General features: G+C 44.9%; 1 long non-coding RNA gene across 1 annotated transcript in view; it reads left to right on the top strand.

Moving 5' to 3' along the window:
• The window catches only part of LOC138283297 (uncharacterized), a 114550-nt gene that overhangs the window by 76763 nt on the left and 12469 nt on the right, over positions 1-25318 (top strand). The window contains exon 3 of the long non-coding RNA XR_011201172.1: positions 20415-20496. This is a non-coding gene — a long non-coding RNA (uncharacterized lncRNA). The remainder of the gene's footprint in view (positions 1-20414; positions 20497-25318) is intronic.

The raw sequence follows: 25318 nt of genomic DNA, 5'->3' as shown, positions 1-25318 counted from the left end.
TGAGGGCACCAATGGGATGGAGGGCGAGGGGAGCACCACAGCGGAGACTGGGAGGGACATTTCAGACACAGATACCTCCTCCGATGGAAGCTCCTTGGTGGTGGCGGACACTTCTGTGACCACCCCAGCTACAGGTACAGCTGCCATCCCCCGTACCAGTACCGCCCTCCCAGCAGCCCCTCATCGAGTTGCCCATGCCCGCTCACCAAGGAGGGTGGGCATCTCCTTCGCCCCAGACACCTCAGGCCCTGCCCCGGTTAGCCCTGAGTGAGGAGGCTATTGACCTCCTGAAATCCATCTCTGTATGGCAGTCAACCATTGTGAATGCCATCCAGGGGCTGGCAGCCCAGATGCAACAATCTAATGCATTTCTGGAAGGCATTCACACTGGATTGGCGGCCCAACAGAGATCGATCCAGGCCCTGGCCTCCTCTCTGATGGCAGCCATTGTCCCTGTTTCTACCATCCCCCCTCCAACTACCACTTCCCAGTACCATTCTCCTATACCCCAACCCATCCCAAGCACACAGCCAGACGAGCATGCACACAGGACAATATCCAAGAGTGTCACATGCAAACACAAGCACTACACTTCATCCCACAAGCACTCACGCAAACACCATACAGTTGCAGACACTACAACATCCACTGCCTCCAATGTCTCCCCCTCTTCCCTCTCCACCACCTCCCTCCCAGTCACGTCTACACTCACACCTGCATGCACTACATTAGCATCCACTGCCAGCATCACCACACCAAGCAGAACACACACCTCACTGGCAGACACCTCCACAACATCCATGCACATGTCCCCTGTGTCCTCTCCCACTATGTCTTTCCGCCCCCCTCCTAAAGTACACAAACTAAAGCGCTCAAACACCCAACAGCCATCCACCTCACAACAGCATACAGCCCAACCACCTGCACCCGAACACCAACAGACAGACACCTCCAACAACCACTCCCTCATCCTCCACTCCCATTCCTTCCTACCCACCATTGACCTCTTCCCTATCCCCCCCGTCCTGCACGTAAGGCCAGGCTATCACGAACCCAGCAAGCACCTCAGCCACACTGTCCACAGGCCCAGTTCCATCCGCACCTACTCGGGCAGGCAAGAAGGGCAAGGAGCCTGCACCTGCCACCCGAAAGGGGAAGGAGCCTGCACCAGCAGGAAAGAAGGGCAAAGAGCCTGTACCAGCAGGCAAGAAGGGCAAGGAGCCTGCACCAGCCGGCAAGAAGGACAAGGAGCCTGCACCAGCAGCTGTCACGGAGTCCCCACCAACCATGGTTGTGCATCCATCTGTGGGTGCAGGGGATGTGCAGAGCCTCCCACCACCACCAGCATCACCACCACAGTGCATCCATACGAGGGTGCAGGGGATGTGCAAGAGCCTCCCACCACCATCAGCACCACCACAGTGCATCCATCCGAGGGTGCAGGGGATGTGGAGGAGCCTCCCACCACCACAGTGCAAAGTGTGATCCTGCCTCCATGGCCTGCTGTGCGGCCTGTCCACTCCCGAACCAGTGGGGAAGACACCCACTTGAGAGACTGTGGCCCATCACTCCCCGAGAGCAAGCACAGGGCTTGTTGCCCCCTCCAGAACCAGTGGGCAAGACATACCCACTCGAGAGACTGTGGCCCATCACTCCCCAGGACAAAGCATAGGGCATGTTACACCCTCCAGAACCAGTGGTCTTATTTCTGCTCCCTGCTGAGGTGCTTCTCCTCCCCCTGAGGTGCCTGCCTATTTGCCATCTGATGTCCCTGAAGAGTTCTCTCCGTATTGTTGCAGGTGACAAGTGGGGCCTTGGACTTTGCCCTGTGGCCATGTGGCCCACACGAACTGAGGACTGGGCAGTGTCCCTTTTTCTGTACATTTGTAGATATCTGTAACATTGGCTAAGTTATTTTTATACTGTGTTGATATTATTACACGCACTTTAGGAAATTTGTTTTTTCCTTGCATTATTCAGCCGATATAAGGGGATTAACTTGTTTTCTTGTGCATCTGGTTGTGCGTATTGGTTGTGTGTATGGGGTGTGTGTGTCACTGTTGTTTTCCGCCCTCCCTCCCTTGTGTGCTAGGCAGCTGGCCTCACCGTTGTCATCTTCTCCGGCTATGGTGTTAGTGGTGGAGCAGAACATAGAATATCATCGAAAATACATACAGTTCAGGTTCCATGACAGCGTGGTTCTTCCCTGTGTCTCCAATGGTGAGTCCTTTCACTTCTGAACTCTCTTTCTGCCAGGCTTTTGATGTTGTTGGTACCACCCCAGAAAAGGTGGCAGTTTGCAGGGTCTTAATATGGTGGGCGGAACTTTGACTTCCGCCTGGCTGTAGGCGGCCACCGCCGCGGTGGCTGTTGTTTCCGCTTTGGCAGTCGGCGTGGTACATTGGCTGTCTTTCGGAGATCTTTCCGCCATGGTCATAATTTGGCGGTAATTACCCCCGGGCTGTTGGCGGTATTACCGCCACTTTATCACCGACCGCCAGAGTCGTAATGAGGGCCATAGTTTTGCAAACACTGCTATTTAATATAGCTACTATAACGACATGAGTACCTTTGCATTGTTTCATTCGTCGAAGTATAGGTTTCTAAAGAGTCTTTGTCATTTTTACATTACAAAATGAAATTTATTGTCAGGGCATGCCACATGTGATGCTTTTGTTGACTTATGCCTATTATTGATTACAACATGTACAGCTTCAGCTTTGTCTGACACATATTTCCATCTTCTCCACAGACAACATGACGTCTGCCCAAGAAAAGGCCTATGGGATCCGTCTTGAAAGGTATGGTCACCTCAGGCATGTTCCACAGACATACGGTCAGATGGTCTGGATGTTTGTTGAGGGGAATGCAGCCGGTACAAGGAGCTCAGGACCGTAGGGGCACCAAGGAGCAGACAATACAGGAACCAGCCAGGCAGGCAATGTGCACCATGGTGGGGGAGATGTAGTCATTCCTGGCCCATCTTCAGGACCTTACCACACAGGCAACACAGGGCCAGGCACCAACCCAAGGACAGCCATCTCTGTTTGAGCAATAGGCACTGAATGACCTTGTCAAACTCAAAAAACATGCTGCGGGCATGGAACAGCATATGGACATTATGTTAAGGATAATAAAGACTTTGCAGCAGTCCATGGACCAGATTGCTGCACAGATCTAGGCCTCACTTTTACATCCTGCCCTTCCCTTGTTTTTATTATGTAGTTTTATAGATGTGTATGTTAGCGTAGTTCAGGTTAGTTATTAGCATAGGTATAGGTTATCTTAGTTTAGTAGTAGTGATTTATAGGATTTTATCCCTGTTTTGTGTTAGGTGGGGATATGGGTGGGTAGGTTGTTAAGGGGGGGGTGATATTTAGTATATGTTGAACAAATAAAATAACAAAACAATTTCTTTTAAACAATACAAAAAATCTATAACTTTAGGTTTCAATGTGTAGTTAGTTTGTGTCTCGGTGTAGTTTATGTTGTTAGTGTGTGAAAATGTGTATTAAGAGGTGTGGGGGTTGATTAACATGACATGTCTGTTGTGGAATATGTGTAGAGTAGTACAAATTAAGATTAGGTAGGTTAAGGTTGTTTTTAGTTAAATTAGTGTGGGTTAGTTAGCTAAGTTAGTTTAGGAATATTATAGATATGACAGATTTGCTAAGGTAGTGTAGTTAGGTTCAGATTTTATAGTTTTTTATCTAGATATGAGTAAAATATGTTTTCCACTTTCACAACTGCTTCATGACTGACTGCGTAGGGGTTGACATATATTGTTAAGTTGTGTTAGGCACATGCTGTGGGGTTTCCATGCAGTGTTTGTTTACAAGCTTGTGAAACATCTACGGAGAAGATCCTGTCAAGTTTGCAGTGGATTCACTTACGGGATCCTCAAACATGATTGTACAATGTAAGTGGCACTCTTGCTGTGAATGGACAACACAGCCCAAAACAGGTTATTTCCATACGGTTGCAGTGTGTGTAAGTTGTGCTGCAAGTGTTATATGGATGATCATGTCAAACAATTGTCAGTATTCAAGGAGGTTTCGGCTCACACACTGATGCCAGCCACTTACACACTCACCCTTGCACCACTTTTTGTCACAGCAGTGTTGTTTACTGGCTAGTATCCATGGAGGTGTTGTCCTCCTGTGCTGTAACTTTATTCACCCTTGCCATTGACTGAAACTTAATTATTGCACTTCATGTTTATAACCTTGAGTAACTACTTGCTAGTTTAGATGCACATAGGGTTCACATACACTATTCCCCTTGGCCTGTGTAGATGGTCGATGGTTGTATGAAACACAGTTCCCTTTAGGTAGTAGGTAGTGTATTTAGGGTCGGAACATCAACAATGGTCTACCTAGGCAAATCTTCAACAGACATACACAGGTTGAAGATATTGCATTTATTTAGATGTGTGTAAATATGTAGGATCACAGTTGCAGTTATTTCAGTAACAACCCCAACATTGTTTTAGAGCTAAAGGATGTCCAGACAGAGTCTATGGGGGATACATCATGAGATGTATGGGATAGGAGTATTCCAGTGAGGAGAAGATCCAAATTGCCATTAGAGAAGGGAGGATGCATTGATACTCCACAAATGGATAAGAGCAACAGGTGGGCAATCACAAAGTAGGCAGTGCCAGATGACAAGGGCAATAGCATGTTACTCAACACAGGTCCAATGGAAATCTGGCCAAGGGCCAGAGACAAATGTTACTGGGAAGTTATCTGCCTAAAAGTGGGGAAATCTACTTCTCTGTCCTCTGATGCATGGTATGCCTCCCCTGAGGGTGGTGGTGTTTGTGCATGAGATATTTAAGACACACCCATATCAGAGGCTGAAGATGTGGTTCCCATGTCCCCAGCAGCATTTTCCTGTGCCAACTAGGAAGGCAGCACAGCGCTGAGAAAGACCTGCTGTCTTGTCAGCACAGCAACAACGTCACAGTGGAAGGCTCCTATTGTTGTAATATAGGAGTCCTGCGTCCGCTCGATGGATTGTAGGATGTTACATATATCCCCCAGCTGGGTGACAAACTCACTGGTGTCACATTGGCAGGGCTATTGTTGTTGTTTCTGCCTCATGACACCAACGATGTCAGCCAGGGACTGTTCCAATCTCTGCAGCAGAGAGTAAGTGTCTCTAATTACATCAGAAGTGAACTTATTGGAAATGAGGCACCTATGGGCTCCCTCTAGGGTTCCCACAATGGTTTCCATCACTGTCCAAACCTCATCCAACATCTGCCGCTGGACTCCTATCGCTTGGTGTGGAAATGCATCCTGTGGGTCCTCGGAGTCCAGAGCCAGCCTGGGACTTGCTGATGGGGTAGGTTGGATTATAGGCAGTTCCTCTGGAGACCTGATGATGCTGTCAGCCCCTCCCACTCCCAGAGAAGGAAAGACAGTATAATCTAGGATTTGCTGAAAGGTGTCATCATCCATGGGAGACAGGATGTCTTTGGTAGCAGGTTGGTCTTCCTGGACAGGCAGCTGACCAGGAGGAGTTGTTTCTCCCTCTGCAATAAAATGGATATATGTCAATGTTGTTCAATGATAGATTTTGACTGTAGTTATCTGGCTCACATACAGTATTTAAACTATTCACTTTCAACTCAACATTGATGTGTGGTACCTATGTGACTTGTATGTACTGAGGGGAAGTGGCAATCCATTTGCCTTTCAGATGACAGTATCTGTGCATTGTTCACATGCCACTGTGTGACAAGGGTCTTTGTTTGTGTCATACTACACATTACAACACAGTTACAGAGCTTGTTGGCCTGCCCTGCCAGTGTGGATATGTTGAGTTAAGGTACACATCCAGCTTGGTGATTGGGATTTCTTTTCATGATGGCTATGCCTAATGTTTTTTCATGTATTCACAGCACTACTGTGCACATTGCACCAACATTGTCCCAGGTCACCAGTGTACTTAGCATTCCCTGTGGCCACCACTTGGGTCACAGCTCCTCTAAAAGTGAACAGTGTTTGTTGGTGTATTCAATTTGGTCCTCCTGTGAGCCTTACACCCACTACATCATGGCAGTCTGGCTTGTTGAGCTGTCTATCATGCACATTGTGCATTTATGTGTGCACAGTTCATATTGGTGATGCATCCACACTACTCTACACAGCTAGCAACCTGCTACACTGCATGAATGTGTAAGTGCATGTACTTGCAATGGGTGTGCTATCTGTCTAAAGAGTGGCCAGTGTGTGCGAACTCTGAGGGGATATATACATTGAAGCTAGGTAAATAGCTAACACTGTTGCGCAGCCATTTCTTTGTTGCCAGAGTTGATTATCTACTGAGTATCACACATTGTTAGACTCATCCCCACTTACTTGAACATGTACATGACTCCTAGCAATCCTCAATTAGGCTCAGTGACTCCACTTACTGTCACATACAGATGGAAGCCTGATCATACATTGACTCACATGTGATGCCAAATCCTACATTTACATTCACCACTTCCAATTGCTTAACATGGCTGTGTGGTGTGTATTTGTGAGCTATGTATCAGGCTGTACACACACATGCTAGTATTTTTTATAATGCATGACATGTACCTACCCTGGTTTGCCACACAACTTTACCCATACTTCACAGCCTCAAACTATCAAAGATGCATGCCCATAGGTATGGCAACCTAGCTCATCCTCTCACTTCTTAATTCACTGTTTATCATCCTCCTGCTTTGACATATGGATCCCTGTACGATTTTTCTTCTTCCATGCCCTTCCTGGCACATGGTATATCTTCTCCCTGGTGCACATCACATGTTGGATGTTGTACACCTATATCCTCTTCCATGTCATCCTTTCCCAGCTGCAAGAGATGTGTGACAATATCAAACACAACAATGCACGTGTATAGCTCAGGCTACCTTGCAGTACACATGCCACTTCTCATCTCCTTGCTATGCAATGTGCCCCCATTCAAACGCAGTTCAATGTACTTAGCCACATTTACATGAAATAGCACTTCTAGGGGACAACCTGTCTCACACACCATCCATTGTTTGACAAAACACACAACTCATTATTATATGCAACACTTACTTCACCCCCGAAGATATTTTGGGGCATATTTATACTCTGTTTGCACCGAATTAGCGCAATTGTTTTTACTCTAATTCGGTGCAAAACTAACTCCATATTTATACTTTGGTGCTAGACCCGTCTAGTGCCAAATTTATGGAGTTAAAGTCATTTTTTGGAAGTGGAGACCTACCTTGCCTTAATGAGATGCAAGGTAGGTGTTCCCGTGCAAATAATGACTCTATGGCCTTAGCGCCATATTTAGGGGCATATTTATGCTCTGCGGCATATTTATACTCTGTTTGCACCGAATTAACGTCATTTTTTTTACTCTAATTTGGTGCAAAACTAGCTCCATATTTATACTTTGGTGCTAGACCCGTCTAGCACCAAGGCCCTGATTTATCCTTGTTTTGCGCCGCACTAACGTCATTTTTTGACGGAAAAGTGGCACAAACTTACAAAATGTTGGCCCTTATTTATACTTTTTGCTGCAAAACTGCACTAACTCAGTTTTGCACCAAAAGTTTAGCACCGGCTTGCACCATTTCTGTGCACCAGCCGGCACCATATTTATGGAATGGTGCAAGCGTGTGCAAAGGGTAGGCTAGAGTAAAAGAAAATGACTTTAGTCGGGTGGGGCTGGCAGTATAGAAGAAGAGGGTTTAGCACCAAAAAGGTTAGAGTAAAAAAAGAAAACCGATTAGCGTCATTTTATGGTGCCAAACCTACCATGCCACATGACTCCTGCCTTAGAAAAGGCAGGAGTCATGCCCACCACCACAAAGGCCAACACAGAGGACAAGGGTCCCCTGGGCATGGCCATTGCACCCTGTGCCATGTATGGGGGCCCATTTCAGGGCCCCCTATGCACTTTAAAAAATAAAATGCTATCTTACCTGTACTTACCTGGAATGGGGTTCCCCATCCTCCGCAGTCCCTCTGGTGTGGGTGGGGGTGCCCCTGGGGCCTCGGGAGGGCAACTGTGGGCTTAATCCATGGTGTTACACCATGGAAATAGGCCCACAGGTCCCCTAACGCCTGCCCTGACCCAGGCTTTAAAAAATGGGGCAAAGCAAGCTTTGCCTCATTTTTTTACCCCTCCTCCCTCCCTTGCACTATTTCTGCATGGGAGTATAAATATGGCGTTAAGGCCATAGAGTCATTTTTTGCACGGGAATGCCTACCTTGCATCTCATTAAGGCAAGGTAGGTTTCCACTTCCCAAAAATGACTTTGGGGCATATTTATACTCCGTTTGCGCCGATTGTGCGTCCAAAATTTTGACGCACAATCAGCGCAAACGTTGCCCCGTATTTAAACTTTGACGCCCGCGGACGACAAAATGCTGCCGTGTGCGTCATTTTTTGGATGCGGCAACCCGCCCTGCGTTAATGATATGCAGGGTAGGCATTCCCGTCCAAAAAATGACTCATGAGGCCGTGCGTCGTATTTATGCTTTTGGGCAAAAATGACGCACGGCCGGGAGGCGAAGCCAGAAAACGACGCACAGCCCGATTTGCGTCAAAATTTAACGCCTGGGTCAGGGCAGGCGTTAAAATGGGGCAAACACACCTGTATTTAATCAGAACACACAGAACAAACAGCAGAGCAGCAGAGCAGCAACAGGGAGCCATGGATGTCATTCTAATCCAGCGTGCACGCAGACGCAGAGCCCAGCAGCAACAACAGCAGCTACAACAACACCAGCAGGGACCCCAAAGGCAGCGCATAAGGCATGAGAGGATATTCCGCCCAAGAACCACCCTTCAGGGCCTCAGGGAACACGACATCATACAGAGGTACCGGTTGAACTGGCAGGCCATTCAGCAACTGCTGCGCAACATTGAACAGCAGTTGGCCCCCACTTTGGTGACACCCCACACCATACCAACAGAAACAAAGCTGCTTGCCGTACTCCACATGCTGGCAAGTGGCTCTTTTCAAACAACTGGTGCCCTGGTAGGCGGAATATCACAACCATCATTCTCCGCAATTCGTCCAGGTCTCATCATGAGTTATTGGCAGCTAATCGTGTATCTAATGAGTATCGTTTGTAGCTAAATGTGACTAAAGTCATTGAGGACATGGTAACCTACACGTGGATGGTCCCACCCTGTCACTGAAGACGTGTAATGAGACTTTCAAATGGGCAACCGTGGTGTGCTGAGTGAGAGAATGTCTCAGGTGTCTGGATCCGAAATGTGTCATTGCAACATTTGTACTCAAGTTGGCCTCTGTGGATGGAAATGCATCAGGAAACATCATAGCCTCTGTGCAGAAGTAAATGGCTGGTATTCACCACACACGAGCCATCTCTATTATTTGAACAATGTTACTCAGCGTGTGAACTGTCAGGGTCCTCATATGTGTCGACTTTTCATGGACATTATCTGAGGTTGCTGGTTCTGCTGGAGGCCACGTACACCATCAAAGGCTATGGCCCAGGTACACTGTAACACTTTGTAGTTTAGGCATTAATGAGGCCCAGACAACGGATGGGCCATGATTTAGCTATTCAAGGGCACTGTCACAAATATGATACAAATAAAAGTCAGATGATTGAATACAATGTATTTGAGTATACATTGATGAGGCAAATGACAAATTAGCCTCTGAGGAAAGAGAGGTTTTGGACAGCAAGTGTGGTCCATAGGTGGCCACCGGGTATCTTTAGGGTGACCCACGGACAGGTGCCAGTCAGGCTGACAGGATGCTGGGTCAATCAGGAGCCAGCTCTTTCACAAATTACATGATCAGTGGTCTGACTAGGACTGGTCAGAGGGAGCAGTAGACAGTTGACATGTCACACTGTGTATGTCCTGTGTTGTTTTGAAGGTGACACATGAACCCTGATAATGTGTTACACGGCAACATTAGTAGCAATGCTTAATGGTGTAATTGCCCAAATGTCTACATCTATGCTGTAGGAGGCATCAGCAGGGACGGTGCATGTAAATTTGGGTGGTGTGCATGGAGGGGATCACTGGTGTGGCCTCCATCAGTGTCTCACAAGTCCTGTCGGGTGAGATTTGCTTTAAAATGGCCTACAGTACCTTTCACACGAGAATCAATCTACAGGTGATACCAGGCCTTAAAAACTTCAAGCCAGTTTATTATTTGAGCTGACTTCCATGCAGTGAGATGGTACTATGACAATGGTAGGCATAGGAAAGGGTGTGGCACACTGGATGACTCTTGTGAGTGTGTGTATGTAGATGAGGGAATCTCAGGGTACACATATCAGCATTCCAGGGACCTCTTCAGACAGGTGGGGTCTGACCAGGCGCATGGGTGTGTAAGGTTTGTAGAAAAGGGCTGACATGTAGATGGGATGTGATGTGCTGGATGCTTGTCATATGTGTGGCACTTGTGCTGTGTATGTTCTGCTTATGTGTAACTCTAGTGACAGATAGTCATTGCAAAGATTGTATGTAGTTGGAATTACTGCTGCCAAGAGTCTGGTCATACATTCCTGTTCGTGAAGCAAAAGCATGTCAACTGCCTGATGTATGAGGCCTTTTTTACCCTAGTTGTCTGATGGTGTTTTAGTTGTGTGCCATCTGCTGCGATGAACCATGTTTCCTACATGTATGTGTGTAATAGGTGTGGTCCTCAGCTATTGCCCTTCAAAGGTGAACTGTACAGGATGTCAGTCATTTACATTGTGTATGTATGTATGTGACCGTTGTATGATAGGCATCACATTTGTAGTGTATTTTTCAGTGTCCTGATTGTTATATCATTAATGCTCCCTGAGGCGACATTCTTCTTCTGATATTTAGAGCTAAAGGTGTGCAGAAATGAATAGCCAGACCATGATGTGGTGTTTGTTATCAGTGTTTATTTACAATAGTTCATTAAGTGGTGATGGTGATAATAATTTAAAACAATTGTTCACAATGTGTTGGCGCCTACGCACTCCAGCAGCCGTGTTTGGTTATTCCCCCTCCTGTTGCAGGGCAGCATATTCCTCTTCCTCGTCTTCAGGAATGTATGGGTCTGGTTCGAGGAGGGGAATGTTCCTTTTGACACAAATGTTGTGGAATATTGCACATGTGAGGATGATCCTACAGACCATCTCGGGGGAATATAGTAGGCTACCACCAGTGATGTTGAGGCAGCGGAACCTTGACTTGAGGATGCCGAAGGTCCGCTCGACAATGCTGCGTGTCCTCTTATGGGCCTCGTTGTATGCCCGCTCTGCAGCAGTACTCGGGTTGCCAAATGGTGTCATTTTCCATGGCTGGATGCCATACCCCTGATCAGCTGAAAGAGAAAAAGAATGGGATCATGTTGATGTAGCTGGCACTATTGAAAAGACCTTTAATGGCAGTAGTTGTCTTCTGTTGTCTGTGACTCTTTTGTGTACTGATGTGACATCCTATACTTGTAGGCTATACCATTTGCATTGTGTTGTTTCCTTGGCTAAGCAAGTATTTGTCTGCTAACTGTTTGTCATCAGTATGTTTTGGGATTTTTAGTGCAGTGTGCCCTCCTAGCATTGTGACTTGTGATACAGGTGTCCTTGTGTCTTCACTTGGGGTGAGTTGATAGTTCAATGTAGAGTTTAATTTATAAGTGTTGTTAACACGTCCATATCAAAGTACCCTGGACATCCCATACCTTTAGGCTTATGAAATGTATTAATGTAAAGGTCATTGGGACACTTACAATTTGCAAGGTGACATTTCGGCAACCACACTCATTAATGTCTTCACATTAGGCTGTACAGTAAATTCCGATGTGTGACAGGTTCAATGGTGACTTAAGAAACATGGCTAGTGTTGTCAGGACCTCAGTGTGTTCCTGTCTAGATGTTGCTGTTGTGGTGTATGTGTTGTGTGTCCTAGAGGGTTGCTGTGCAGTGTGCATATAGGTAGGTTTTTGTACTTACCAACAAGTAGTCCATTGCCATACCGTCCAACCTGGAAGTGTTGGTTGATGGTGCAGTGACGGAAGATGAATGAGTCATGTACACTCCCAGGATATTTAGCCACGATGTTGGTGATCAATCCCTGGTGATCGACTATGGCCTGCACGTTGATGGAATGTGTGTGCTTCCTGTTGCGGTAGAGGTGTTCAGTTGCAGCAGGTGGCACAAGGCGTACATGTGTGCAGTCGATTGCACCAAGGATGTGTGGGAAGCCACTGATTGCATAGAACCCCTGTTTAGTTTCCTGCTGCTTCTGCAGTGTGTTAGGGAAGCAGATGTGGCGGGGTGTCAGGCCAATGATGGCATCCAGTACTTTGGGCAGAAATGCGGAGAATGATGGTTGTGATATTCCGCCTACCAGGGCACCAGTTGTTTGAAAAGAGCCACTTGCAGCATGTGGAGTACGGCAAGCAGCTTTGTTTCTGTTGGTATGGTGTGGGGTGTCACCAAAGTGGGGGCCAACTGCTGTTCAATGTTGCGCAGCAGCTGCTGAATGGCCTGCCAGTTCAACCGGTACCTCTGTATGATGTCGTGTTCCCTGAGGCCCTGAAGGGTGGTTCTTAGGCGGAATATCCTCTCATGCCTTCTGCGCTGCCTTTGGGGTCCCTGCTGGTGTTGTTGTAGCTGCTGTTGTTGCTGCTGGGCTCTGTGTCTGCGTGCACGCTGGATTAGAATGACATCCATGGCTCCCTGTTGCTGCTCTGCTGCTCTGCTGTTTGTTCTGTGTGTTCTGATTAAATACAGGTGTGTTTTCCCCATTTTAACGCCTGCCCTGACCCAGGCGTTACATTTTGACGCAAATCGGGCTGTGCGTCATTTTCTGGCTCCGCCTCCTGGCCATGCGTCATTTTTGCCCGAAAGCATAAATACGATGCACGGCCGTTTCAGTAATTTTTTGGACGGGAACGCCTACCCTGCATATCATTAATGCAGGGCGGGTTGCCGCATCCAAAAAATGACGCACACGGCGACATTTTGTCGTCCGCGGGCTCGGGCGTCAAAGTTTAAATACGGGGCAACGTTTGCGCTGATTGTGCGTCAAAATTTTTGACGCAAAATCGGCGCAAACGGAGTATAAATATGCCCCTAAACTGCCTAACGTCATTTTCTTTTATGCTAGCCTACCCTTTGCACCGGCTTGCACCATTCCATAATTATGGTGCCCAGCTAGTGCTAAAAAATGGTGCAAGCCGGTGCAAAACGTTTTGGTGCAAAACTGCGTTAGTGCAGTTTTGCACCAAAAAGTATAAATAAGGGCCTTTATATACTAAGATTTAATGAGTTGGCTACCATGGCAAGCTACACCTGTGTGCTTACACATAACACATCATGGCATCAGTGTGCAATATAGTTTAATACTAGGGACTAAAGGATATATTTACAAGCAGCATGCACCACCAGTGCAACGCTTGTGTTGATGCACCAGTGGTGCAGATTTCAGAACCATATGTATGAGGCCACGCAAAGGCTATTTGTGTGCATTTGAGTGGCCTCATAAATATGGAATAAGGCAAGGCATTGGAAAATGGTTGCTTTGCCTTAGTCTGTGTCAGGGGGCCATTCCATGGGCACTGTGTTGGGTTTTGTAACGCAGCACCTATGGCTTTTGACTCATTCCCAAATGTTCAAAAACAAGTCAACCTGGGCATGCGTAACAAACATATGCCTACGCAGGGCAGGCATGACAAGGAGACATAACTGTTTCTCCTCTTTTTTGCCTCTTCACATGTATGCTGCATTCTACGAATAGGTAAATGCCTCCATGTAACGTTATTGTGCAGGACGGTATGCCTTCCTGCACAAAGACAATCCTGCGTGCAACGGAGGCACCCTTGCAGCATGTTGCAGGTGTGCCTGGGTTGACGCTAGGCAGCCATAAGGGCTTCAACGCTGGGGGAAGGAACAGGAATGCACAGTGTTTTTAACATAGATAGCATTTCAGCAATTTTCCTGTGGTGCAGGGCAGCACAGCATGGTCACTTGTGCTACCCTGAGCCAGTATTGTTGTACGTATTTCCCTCTGGACATGGCTCTGCACATGCTCCTATGTGGTGGTACTTCACATGCCCAACACCTGACTCTCCTCTCAGGTGAGGAATTGATCCTCTGACACCTTCATTCCATTCCATTGTTTTGCAGTTGAAATTTGGCTGCATGGCCCCACGAGAAGCCCACTAGCCTCATGGTGCAAGGGAGCATACATTATCAAAGTTAGGGTGGTCAGGGTTCCTGTGGCCTGCCAAGTTGTGGTGTTCCAGTCCAGATCTTTTGCTTGGTATTGTGGGACTTGTAGTCCTGGACACTGATGTGATGTAATACATTGCACGAAGACCCAACTGTGAAGCTGGACTGGTGCAGCACATCAAACATGGACTGAACACACATGATGACTTTGAACTGGGCTGTGCAATGTGTGTGTTTTTCTTAAGCTACAATTCTATGACGTATGACTGGACATGTGGCCATTTCCATGCCCTTCCCTTACACTCAGAGCAGTGAATCCCAGAAAGGTAGCATGCTGTGCTGCAGAACCTGACATATTTGGTTCAATTGACCCTTGTTGCCACTTACCCTGTGTCTCTTATTGGTCTTCATAAGCTTCACTGTCATGTCCTTCCACTCCTGCCCCCAACTTGGCTGGGATGACTGAGACCACCTGCTCCACTTGACTTTAACATGGCCTCTTTCTTCCCTAATGGTAATTTTGAGGTGACAAACTGTTGATGTTCATGCTTTCTCACGTGTGTTACTAGTATTTCATTCTCCTCCTCACTAAAATGTATCTTCTTCTTTCCCTGTAACTCTTGACATCCTGGCTGGTGTTGGGGTTTTATGGATTGGTACCCTGGCAGCTGCTACCTGCTCCATATTATCATCTCTGTAAATAGCGAAAACTATTTTTGAAATGTGTCACTTTTTGAAGGATTTCTGACACATTACATATTCAAAAGTGACTCAAGACTGATTTGCCTTGCTTTACGTGCCACAAATCAACTGTATGTCACTTTTGCAGTACATGCGTCAGTTTTCTTTGCAACGTCCTTCCCATGGATGTGTAATTTTTTTACGCAGCCTGGGACCTTATGCCATGCTGCACTGTGTTGTAAATTCGACACATCCATTGCGTAAGAAACTGGGGTACCGAAGCGCAAATTATTTTGACGCATCACTGCCACAACACATCGATGCATTACTTCTTGTAAATATGCCCCAAAGTGACTTGTCCCTACTTTGTGCCTGTTGGCAGGGTGATGTGGGGGAATTTGACTGGCGAAGACTGGAGGGGCACCCTATAGTTCCACAGTGATGTGGCCATAAAGGCAAGCTATTCACTCATTCACTATAAAATCCTGCATAGGATTTATTATACCCGTCTGCTCCTACATAAAATTGGTAAGTCCCAAGATGAGTTATGCCTTAGGGGCTGTGGAAAACAAGGGACTTTCATGCATACATCATGGGAGTGCCCCAAGCTTGCCTCACTCTGGTACAGGGTTATGTGCACCATCATGGAGGCCATGGGGGTCACAATTGACCGTGAGGCCCCTCCCATATTGTTGGGTGTTTGGACAGGCTCAGATGCAACAAATTATAACAAAAAACTGGTCAACCTGGGATAGGTAGTGGGGAGAAGGTAAAATGGTAAAAAATAGGGAAGCAACCACAACCCACACATATGGGACTGAGTGAGGGGGGCATGGAAACATGCAGAATATGGTATAGCAGGGGAGGGGATGCCCCCACAAGTACAATATGATATGTGGGGCGCAGAGCTGTAGGCAAACAGACAATGGTGACTATAGGGCGCCACCTATAGCTCGATCTCCCCAACTGAGTACTGGACCCTAGTCTGAAACTCTGATCATCAAAACGAAAACCTGTGAAACTGTTACACTGAACTCAATAACTGTGGTACTTTATTGGGTGGGAGAGGAGGTGAGGGAAGAATATTTAATTTGTCTGCTGTGGCGGCTTAGTATGCTATTCATGACTGTTTAAGTGTTATCATTTGAAAACATATTACAAAAAACATAACAGCTGTCAGAGGAAATGTTTACTTGCCACACGACTGGAAACTGGAACAAATGCTCCAGACGTTTGGTGCAATGCAACAACTTGGGGAGCAGATTTAAGAGCCTCAGGAGAAGAGCTATCTTTCAGGTCACGCTAATTACACTGGCTTATTGAATACAGCAACCTCTCCCTCTCCTCGTGAAATAAATGCTGCATTTGTGTGCCAAGTCCCGGGTTTTCATGCAACCTGTGGAAGACTAGAGATAAAATAAACCAACCTGATTAAGTTTGCTCTTTAGCCAAACCTGCCAGAAATATACATGTTGCTCAACTTTTATGGGTAAGCTGAGAAGGGAGAGCATCAACAGAAGGTGGGGAGGTGAAGGAGGAAGCAACGAGGAAGCAACAAAGGGGAACAGGGAAAGAAAATACATGCACTATCATGGAGTGCTAAAAAAAAGAAAAAAGTAGTGCTCTGAAGTGAGCAGTAGAATTGTAATTGGACACACTATATCTTTGACTACAAACAACTATGGGCTGATGTGTAGTGAAATGATTGTTCAGGCACTGAATGATAGCGGCTAGGTACAGGCTGCATCCTTGATAAGCATGCTGTGAAAAGGGGGCACTTTTTCATGCCTAATGGATTAGTGTTTGAACACACTAGCGGTGACACTATGATGGCACTCTCAAGGTGGTCAACACTTAGAGGCCTCAGACTCAGCCCCATGGGCAGTAGGCAGTGACCGAATTACCTCATGGGACAGATTGGTAGTGCACCATGCTGTGAGCACCGGATGGGGTTGCCAAGTCTCAGTGATTGCAGTGGTGAGGAGGACGACCTGACTGCCACAATGGGACCAAATTAGCCTTCTTACCAGGATGGAGAGCCAGACTGGGCAAAATTCACAGTCAGTGGTGCAAACACAGTGTCAGTTTTGGTAGCCTACCAAGCCATGACTGCCTCTCAGAGACTGTGAGGCCCATATTTATACTTTTTTAGTGCAGCATTTACGTCGTTTTTTTACGCTAATGGTGCGTAAACTTACAAAATATGATTGTATTTTGTAAGTTTGCCCCTGTTTTGCGTCAAAAAATGACAGAAATGCAGCGCTAAAAAAGTATCAATATGTGCCTGAGTGCCTGACCAGCAGCAAGAGTGCTGCAGGGCAGCACTGTGCTTGTGCCGGGTCAGGCTGACAGGTACTCTGCTGATGGTTGGTCAGGTACCTTGCCCACACAAAAATCCCTCTAATTTTGTGGGGATTTCACTTGTGGTGGGCCCTTCATACTGCCGTCCACACTCCTTGACCTTAGGAGGTCTCTTTAGTGATCACGCTGATGTCCCATTCTTCATTTCTCTAAATATACTCGGGAACGCGATGCTGATGGAAGCACAGTATTGCACGTGTGAGATGGTCAGAGTAGAACATTTCTTAGTAAGCCAATCAGTGGCAGGAGGAGGGGCAGCACAAAATAACACTGATATGTTGCTGTCCAATGAAAGTTGAGCCTTTCAAAATCTTCCGCTGGAGACCCAGCAGCCACGTACATTTAGGAATGAAATGTTGCCTTGCGCTAATTTGCGAGGCCCAGTTAGAAGAAAGCTAAAACTCAGCTGTGTTTGCTCCGCTGCAAAGGCGTGACAATCTCCGACCATTTCAGTGATGCCAAGAAATTAATTAAAAGCGTTAGTCTAACTCAAGATGAGTGGCAGAGAAGCTAATCCTGGTAACCTATTTTATAGATCAGGAAAAGAAAGGAAACATATGACCAGACCTACAAGAAAGTGGCACATCAGTCCTGATTTGCCACTTTTCTTGTGTCGCCCTTAGTCCCCCTAATATCACCATGGTAGAGCTGTATTTACAATACAGCGCACCATGGTGCATGTTAGCACAATTGTTTCAGAATTTATGATGCTATTGTGGTGCTTTGCAGGATTAGTGACATTAATTATGGTGCTAGTCCAGCAAAGCACTAGGGTAGCCCATACGTTATTATGGGCCTGTCACTATAACTCCTGCAATGTGCAGGTGTTAAAAATGACAGAAAAAATGACGCATTTCACTGTGCCATTTTTTGCGGCCTCCCTGCGGGGGAACGCCCCCCCTTGCATATATTATGCCTTGTGCAGGCATAATGTGGCACAACTGGTTATAAAGTGGCACAATGCTAGCATTGCACCACTTTGTAAAATGGCACATCAGAAATGCCTACCCAAAGCCACGTTAGCGTAAACAAAAATTACACTAATTTGGCACAAGGGCCTTGTTAATCTGGCCCATGATCTGACATTGAGGAATTAAATGCCAAAGCTATGTTCTCAGAGAAACAAAAGCAAAGGAATTGAAATCTGTGGGAAGAAAATCAGAGGTAGATGAACAGAGAGTGGGGAAAGCATTACTGGGGGTTGGTGTTCCCATCTGCAGTGAAGCTGGAATTGAGGGGCATATTTATAATGCCCTAGCACCACCTTGTGCCACATTAACGTTATTATTTTTGATGTTCATGTGGACCAATGAGGCCGAAATCCCCATGTCGTATTTACAGGGTGGCCCAATGCATATATTTCGCCACTCTGTAGCCCTTTGCGCTACATTATGCCTGCACCAGGCCGTTCCCCCGTTAGGAGAGTCGGAATAATGGCATAAGGAAATCTATGAGATTTTCTTACGCCATTTTTTACGGCACTTTTAACGCCTGCTCAAGAGCAGGCGTTTAAAGGGGGCTTCCATTCTTTAGAATGGGGTCATATGTACTCTTCAGGAGTAGCGCCAATATTTTGTCGCTACTCCTGCAGAGTACATCAATAGCGTCATGAAAAATTATGCTATTGTCCCCTACCCTGTGCCATGGTGCGCAGTATTTTTAAATATGACACACATGGTGGTGGTAGGGGGGCGCTAAGGGGCGCAGGGAAAGTGGCGCTGCACTCAGTGCAGGACCACTTTCCATAAATCTGCCCCTAAAGGTGTGAGGGTTGCTACCCCACCCCCACATATTAATGGAAGATGTTCCAGGAAAACCTGACACAATGTTACATTTAAAACATCTCTGTTCAGAAATATGTCTTGGAAAATCGATTGCTGGGCATAAAAAAAACTAAGCACGAACAACTGTTTCTAACAAAGGACTACTTTTTTCTCATGATACGGGTCTGTTTTTATTTGTCCAAGGGCAAAATGAGAGTATTTTGTAACTTGAAACTAATAATACTTGGCACAGTGAACGAGAGAACAAAAGAAGAAAGACTTTTTCCAAGATTTCTTAACTCACAAATATGGATGAACTTAATTGGAAGTGGAAATGAGACATGAGACTTCTTAATATTGAATTGTGACGAGAACAAAGCTTCTTATGAAGGATCGAAGCCAACCAAGGCTTCATTTTGTAGTCGTACAACAGGTGAAAAGTAGTCCTGGGCAAAATTTTAATTATGTCGGCAAAATTCCTTAATTGTCTTCGAGTTTTGCATTATGTAATTTTGTGTAATTTCTGCACACAGGAGACTTGTTTGTGGACAAAATGTGTCATTGAAAGACAGTTTCTGCTTATAAAGGTCTCCTGCATGTATTTTCTAAGACTTTTTCAGGCATGGCGCACCCTCTCCCAACAAAGTCATGCAACATACTGCCAAACAGCATTTTAAATCACCTATGTACATCTATAGTTAAAACCATTCGTTATTTATATTTCTTTTTCTTGGAAATTGTATTTTTCAGTGAAAACTAGCACAATTACATATCAACAAATTTCTAGACATCACAGCAGGTCTAATGCATTAATGGTATGTGTGTATATTGTATATATATATATATATATATATATATATCAATGTGTGTGTGTGTGTGTGTATATATATATATATATATATATATATATATATATATATGCCATCCATCACTTTTTTGTATTTGCCAATAATATATACCATTGCACAACACTCTAAAGTAGTAGTATTTTAGCAACTTTTCTGTTGCTACACAAACATTCACATGTTGTTCAAGTTTCCAATGGGCGGCACGCACAATGTTTTGAATGGACATGTAGAAGTTTTTAGAGTGGTACCTGCTGTGGGGGAATACAGAAGTATTAGATCAGTTTACCACAAGACCATTATTTGGGTGCTATGAAAGTAGAGGTCAAAATAAGCACATCTATTATCAAGAAATGCAGCATGAGTGAATTAATCTAGGGGGCTGTTGTGGGTAAATGTATGGAGCTTCCGTTTGATAAAGAAAAAAAAGGTGAACACACACAATTCTTTTAGAGAATGGAAGGTTGTTTCTTTTATTTTGGTTCGCTGGTGTTCAATAGTTTTTGTCCTTTCTTTTCTTTCTCTTTTCCTTCTTGTCTTAGTAGATGTTTATGGCTGTTTTATTTCTCTTCTTCTAGGTAGCTTCAGGTTTTTCCGAGGCCCAGTTCCCGTAAACAAGGATCGCGATAACAATAGAAGAGAAAAGAAATATAGAGATGGGTAAGTATAGACTTTCCTTTTCCTAGAGTAATGTGATTGTACCTATGGGGATGGGGGATAGGAAAAAGGAGAGTGGGACTGGTGAGGTCTGTGCCTAAAAGGGTTGATCCTAGCCCTTTCCAAGAGTCCCAGTGCTTTGGTGAGTGCAAACAAATGAGAAAACAAACATGATCTGAAAGAGGTTATTTACCTCTTTCAGATTAGTTTTTTCCGCTCTCCCCCTCTTTACTACGTGTGAAATAACTATACGGGTCTGAAAACACGCCCGTACCTGCAGTAGCCACGTCCCTCCTGGGACGTGACGGGCAGTTCCAGAGTCTTCCAGCAACTCAGTCCTGGGTAGCTACTGCTCCTCACAAGCTCTTTCCGTCTCCTTGTGCTCGTCGTCGCTGCCAGTAGGTTCTGCGTCTCCGTCGTCATCGCTGTCTGTTGGTGCCGCGTCTCTGGCTTTCTACCAATTCTGCCTCCTCTTCTCTCTCCGTACGTCCTCTCTGATCTCTTCTCTCTCTTCCAGCATCTTCTCCTCCTTTTCTGTGTTGTGTCGACCGTCTCCTTCCTGGTTCACGCATCCCGCGGACCGGATGTTGTTTTTGTGAGCGCAAGTAGTGGTATCCGATGTAACAGCCACTTTGTTACATATGCTTTCCCCGAAAGAGGACTGATCGAGTCCTGATCCCAAGGGTTATCTAGATAAGTAGTCTGCAGGGGCCATATGTTTTCCTGGGCTATGCTGTACCTGAAACATAAAAGGTTGTAGTTCCATGATCCAACAAAGAATTCTCGAGTTTGTATCCTTATTTTTAGCCAGCCACGTGAGAGGAGCATGATCGGTGATTAAGATAAAGGGATGTCCAAGCAAGTAATATTGTAAAGACTCAACAGCCCATTTTATAGCTAAGAACTCTTTTTCAATCACAGGATAATGTGTTTCTCGAGGTAACAGTTTTCTACTTATAAAGACAAGAGGACGATTTAGCTCGTCGTCATTCTTCTGGGACAGGACTGCCCCAATGCCTACATCTGATGCATCCGTTTGTACAAAAAAAAGTTTTGTAAATTCAGGGCAATGTAATACCAGCTTGGTGGTCAAACAGTGTTTTAAGGTTTCATAGCTTTTAAACGCCGTGGTTGTAAGATTTTTGAGTTTGTTGGGTTGATCCTTGTTTAGTAGGTTGGTCAACGGAGTTGCTATGGTAGCATAATTAGGGATACATCTACGGTAGTAACCAACTAACCATAGAAATGAACGAATTTCCTTTTTTGTTTATGGGGGAGAGATTATGAGTATCGCCTCAATTTTATCGATCTGTGGCTTGATCTGTTTTTTTTCAATTATATAACCAAAATATGGTTGGATTCTTTGGCCAGATTACATTTTTCCAGATTAGCGGTTAATCCTGCTTCCCTCAATGTATGGAAAACATCTGATAAGTGACGTAGGTATTCTTTCAAAGTCTCACTATCTATGACAATATCATCTAAATAGGCGGCCACTTAACCCATATGTGACAGTAACAATTTGACAATTAGACGTTGGATTGTAGCTGGAGCCCCATGTAGGCCCAATGGAAAACAGTGAACTGATATAGCCCTGAGGATGTAAAGAAGGCAGTCTTTTCCTTATCTTTGGGATTTCAGGGTATCTGCCAATACACCTTAGTTAAATCTAAAGTGGGCATATATTTGGCTTTCCCTAGTTGTTCAATTAACTCATCCACTCTTGGTATGGGATAGCTATCAAAGTCTGATATATTATTCAGTTGTTTGAAGTCAATACAAAAACGAACATTACCATTGGGTTTGGGGACCAATACCACTGGAGAGCACCAGGGACTAGTGGAGGTTTCAATGACACCCATTTGTAACATAGTTTGTACCTCTTGTTCCACCAGCTTCTTACGGGCTTCAGGGAAATGATATGGTCTAAGACGGACCAATTTCCTCTCTGTGGTATTGATCTTATTTTGTATCAATGAGGTTTTACCAGGCTTTATGGAAGAGAGGTCTTTATGTTGTTCTACTACCTTCAATAATTGTTGTTATTGATCAGTGGTTATATGAGGACTTATGTGAGGAAGCCATGTAGCCGAGTTATCTGGTTGTGGATATAGATTTATGTCTAGGGGTTTCACTTTGTTTATGAAAAATCCTGTTTTTAGATGTGGAAAGGAGGTATCATGTTCTTCCCATTTCTTTAATAAATTAATATGATAAATCTGTGTTCTTCTAGGTGATTCAGACAGTTGTAGACAATAAGTGACAGGTCTTACCTGTTCTATTATTTCATATGGTCTTGACATTTTGCTAATAACTTATTGTCAGAACTAGGCAAGAGTACTAGGACTTTTTCCCCCACCTTTATAGTTCTCAATGCGGTTCCCTGGTTATAATATCTCTTTTGTCTATTTTGGGCTTCTGTGAAATGTATTCTAACCTCCTCCCAAACAGTTTGTAGTTGATCTTTCAATTGTTGTGTGTATATTCTAGTATCTCTTTATCTTCTGTCTCTTTTTCCTCCCAACTTTCCACGGCCATATTTAATAGGCTTCGGGGTTGTTGACCAAAAACAAGCTCAAAGGGGCTGTGTCCAGTTGAGGCCTGTGTATGGGTTCTTATGGCATATAAGACTAAGGGTAGTTTTTTATCCCAGTTACGTCCAGAGTTGGCTATAGTTTTTTTAAGGATTGTCTTGATAGTTCGGTTGTATCTCTCTACTAAACCATCTGTTTGTGGATGGTACACAGAGGTGCAAAGATGTTTTACCCCCAATAGCCGGCAAATTTGAGTCATTAATCGGGAATAAATGGGGTTCCTTGATCTGTTAATGATTCTCGAGGGAATCCTACTCTGGAGAAGGAACTAATCATAGCATGTGCCACATTTTTAGTGGACATACTGGATAAAGGGATCGCCTCTGGGTATCTGGTTTCATAGTCTACTAGTACAAGGATATACATATTTCCTCTAGATGAAGGGGTTAATGGTCCCACAAGATCCATAACCACTCTGGAAAAGGGTATGTCGATGATTGGTAAAGGGTATAAGGGGGCTTTCCTGACTGCCCCTGGATTAACTAGTTGACATTTTGGACATTGAGCACAGTATTTCCGTATATCTGAGAAAACCCCGGGCCAATAAAACCACTGGAGCCGATATTCTTCTGTTGTTTCTCTTCCATAATGTCTGCCCCCTACTTGAGCATGTGCTAATTGTAATACCTGGTTACGATAATGGTTAGGGACAACTACTTGAGTCTTCTCCATGTTATTATGTCTTGTCACCCTATATAGTAAACCATTTTGAGTTATAAAATGTGGACCTACCTGTCTGTCTCAGTAAGTACAGAGGTCCAAGCGTGCTGTAAAGTGGGATCGTCCCTTTGACTAGCACGGAAGGGTGGTATGGAAGCCAGGACAGGTTTGTCTGTCAGGGGTAAAGGGAAAGAATTATAGTTAGAGGTCATGCGATATACTCTTTTTTGTTCCCTGTTTTCTGATCTGCTCAGTTTGACCTTTTCCTTACCCGTGCTAAGAACTGTTTGAGCGAAAGGGGCCTCTGATAACCAAGGATCCAGTGTCTCTTTTTGTCTTATGGTGTTTAATAGGTCTGGAAAGGCACCGTAATCTGTTCCTATGATAACCTCCTCTACGAGGTGTGGTATTACAGCTACTAAAAGTGTTTCCTTTCTGTCTCTCTATTCCAATTGAATTTTGGCTGAGGGATATTGTCTCATATCACCATGGATACAACAAATGGAGACAAATGTATCCGCTTTCACATGGTCCTGGGATATCAGCTCTGCTTTAATTACTGATTGACTACATCAAGAGTCCACTAATACTCTAGCGGATCTCTGGTTGACTATCATCTCTTTTATATAATGGGATGTTCCTCTGGCTGTAAACAGGACCCTTACTCTTATAACACCTATTTCCATTGGTTCAGGCTTGGATACTTTGTGGGAACAATTAAGAGTGATCTGACCCTACTGGGCACAACTATAACATTGAAGAGCCTGGTTGGATTCTCTATCTGATAGATGACTATTGGAGTTTTCTTCTATCTCTCTTGTTACTCGAGATTTGGAAGATGCTCTTCCCCCAAGGACTGGTCTCTTTTGATGACTAACCCTAAAATCAGGAGCCCTATGAAATGTGCAGGCTAAATCTATTGCTGTGGATGTGTTGACATTCGGATGTTGTTTTATCCAATGACGTGTTTGTAATGGAAGGGCCTCCAAATATTGTTCTAACAATATAATTTGTATAACTTCCTCTCGATTTGTCCCAAGTGGACCTAACCATTTTAATCCTAAATCCTGCACTCTATAATAAAGAGCTCTAGGGTTCTCCATGGGTATCCACTTTGTTTTTCTGAACTTTATTCTGTAGTATTCTGCATCAAAGCCTACTCATTCTAAAATAGCCTTTTTTATCTCTACATAGGGAGTGGTACCTCTGGGATTTACAGTCTAGTAGGTGGACTGTAAAGTCCCTATTAATAGGGGGCTATATATTGACCCTATTGTTCTTGGGGCCAATTAGCCGAAGTGGCAACCCTTTCAAAATTCGTAAAAAATGTGTTGGGGTCTTCACCTTCTTGAAATTTCTGTAGCACTGAACTAGGTATGTTAGGGTGTACTCTAGTGATAGCAATGGTGTCTGTTAGTTTTTGTAAAGCAGTCTCATGTTCTAACTGATTATTGGCAATAATGGTTGCCTGACACTTTCATGCATTTTGTAAGGTTTCCCTAACAATCCTGGCTTCATGTACTTGTTCCTTCCATACCATCTGAAGGTGTCTCTGTCCCTCAGCAAGTTGT

The sequence above is a fragment of the Pleurodeles waltl genome, chromosome 3_1 (genome assembly GCF_031143425.1).
Source record: "Pleurodeles waltl isolate 20211129_DDA chromosome 3_1, aPleWal1.hap1.20221129, whole genome shotgun sequence".
Lineage (NCBI taxonomy): Eukaryota > Metazoa > Chordata > Amphibia > Caudata > Salamandridae > Pleurodeles > Pleurodeles waltl.
The sequence above is the reverse complement of the archived record's forward strand: the minus strand, read 5'-3'. Positions and strand labels throughout refer to the sequence as shown.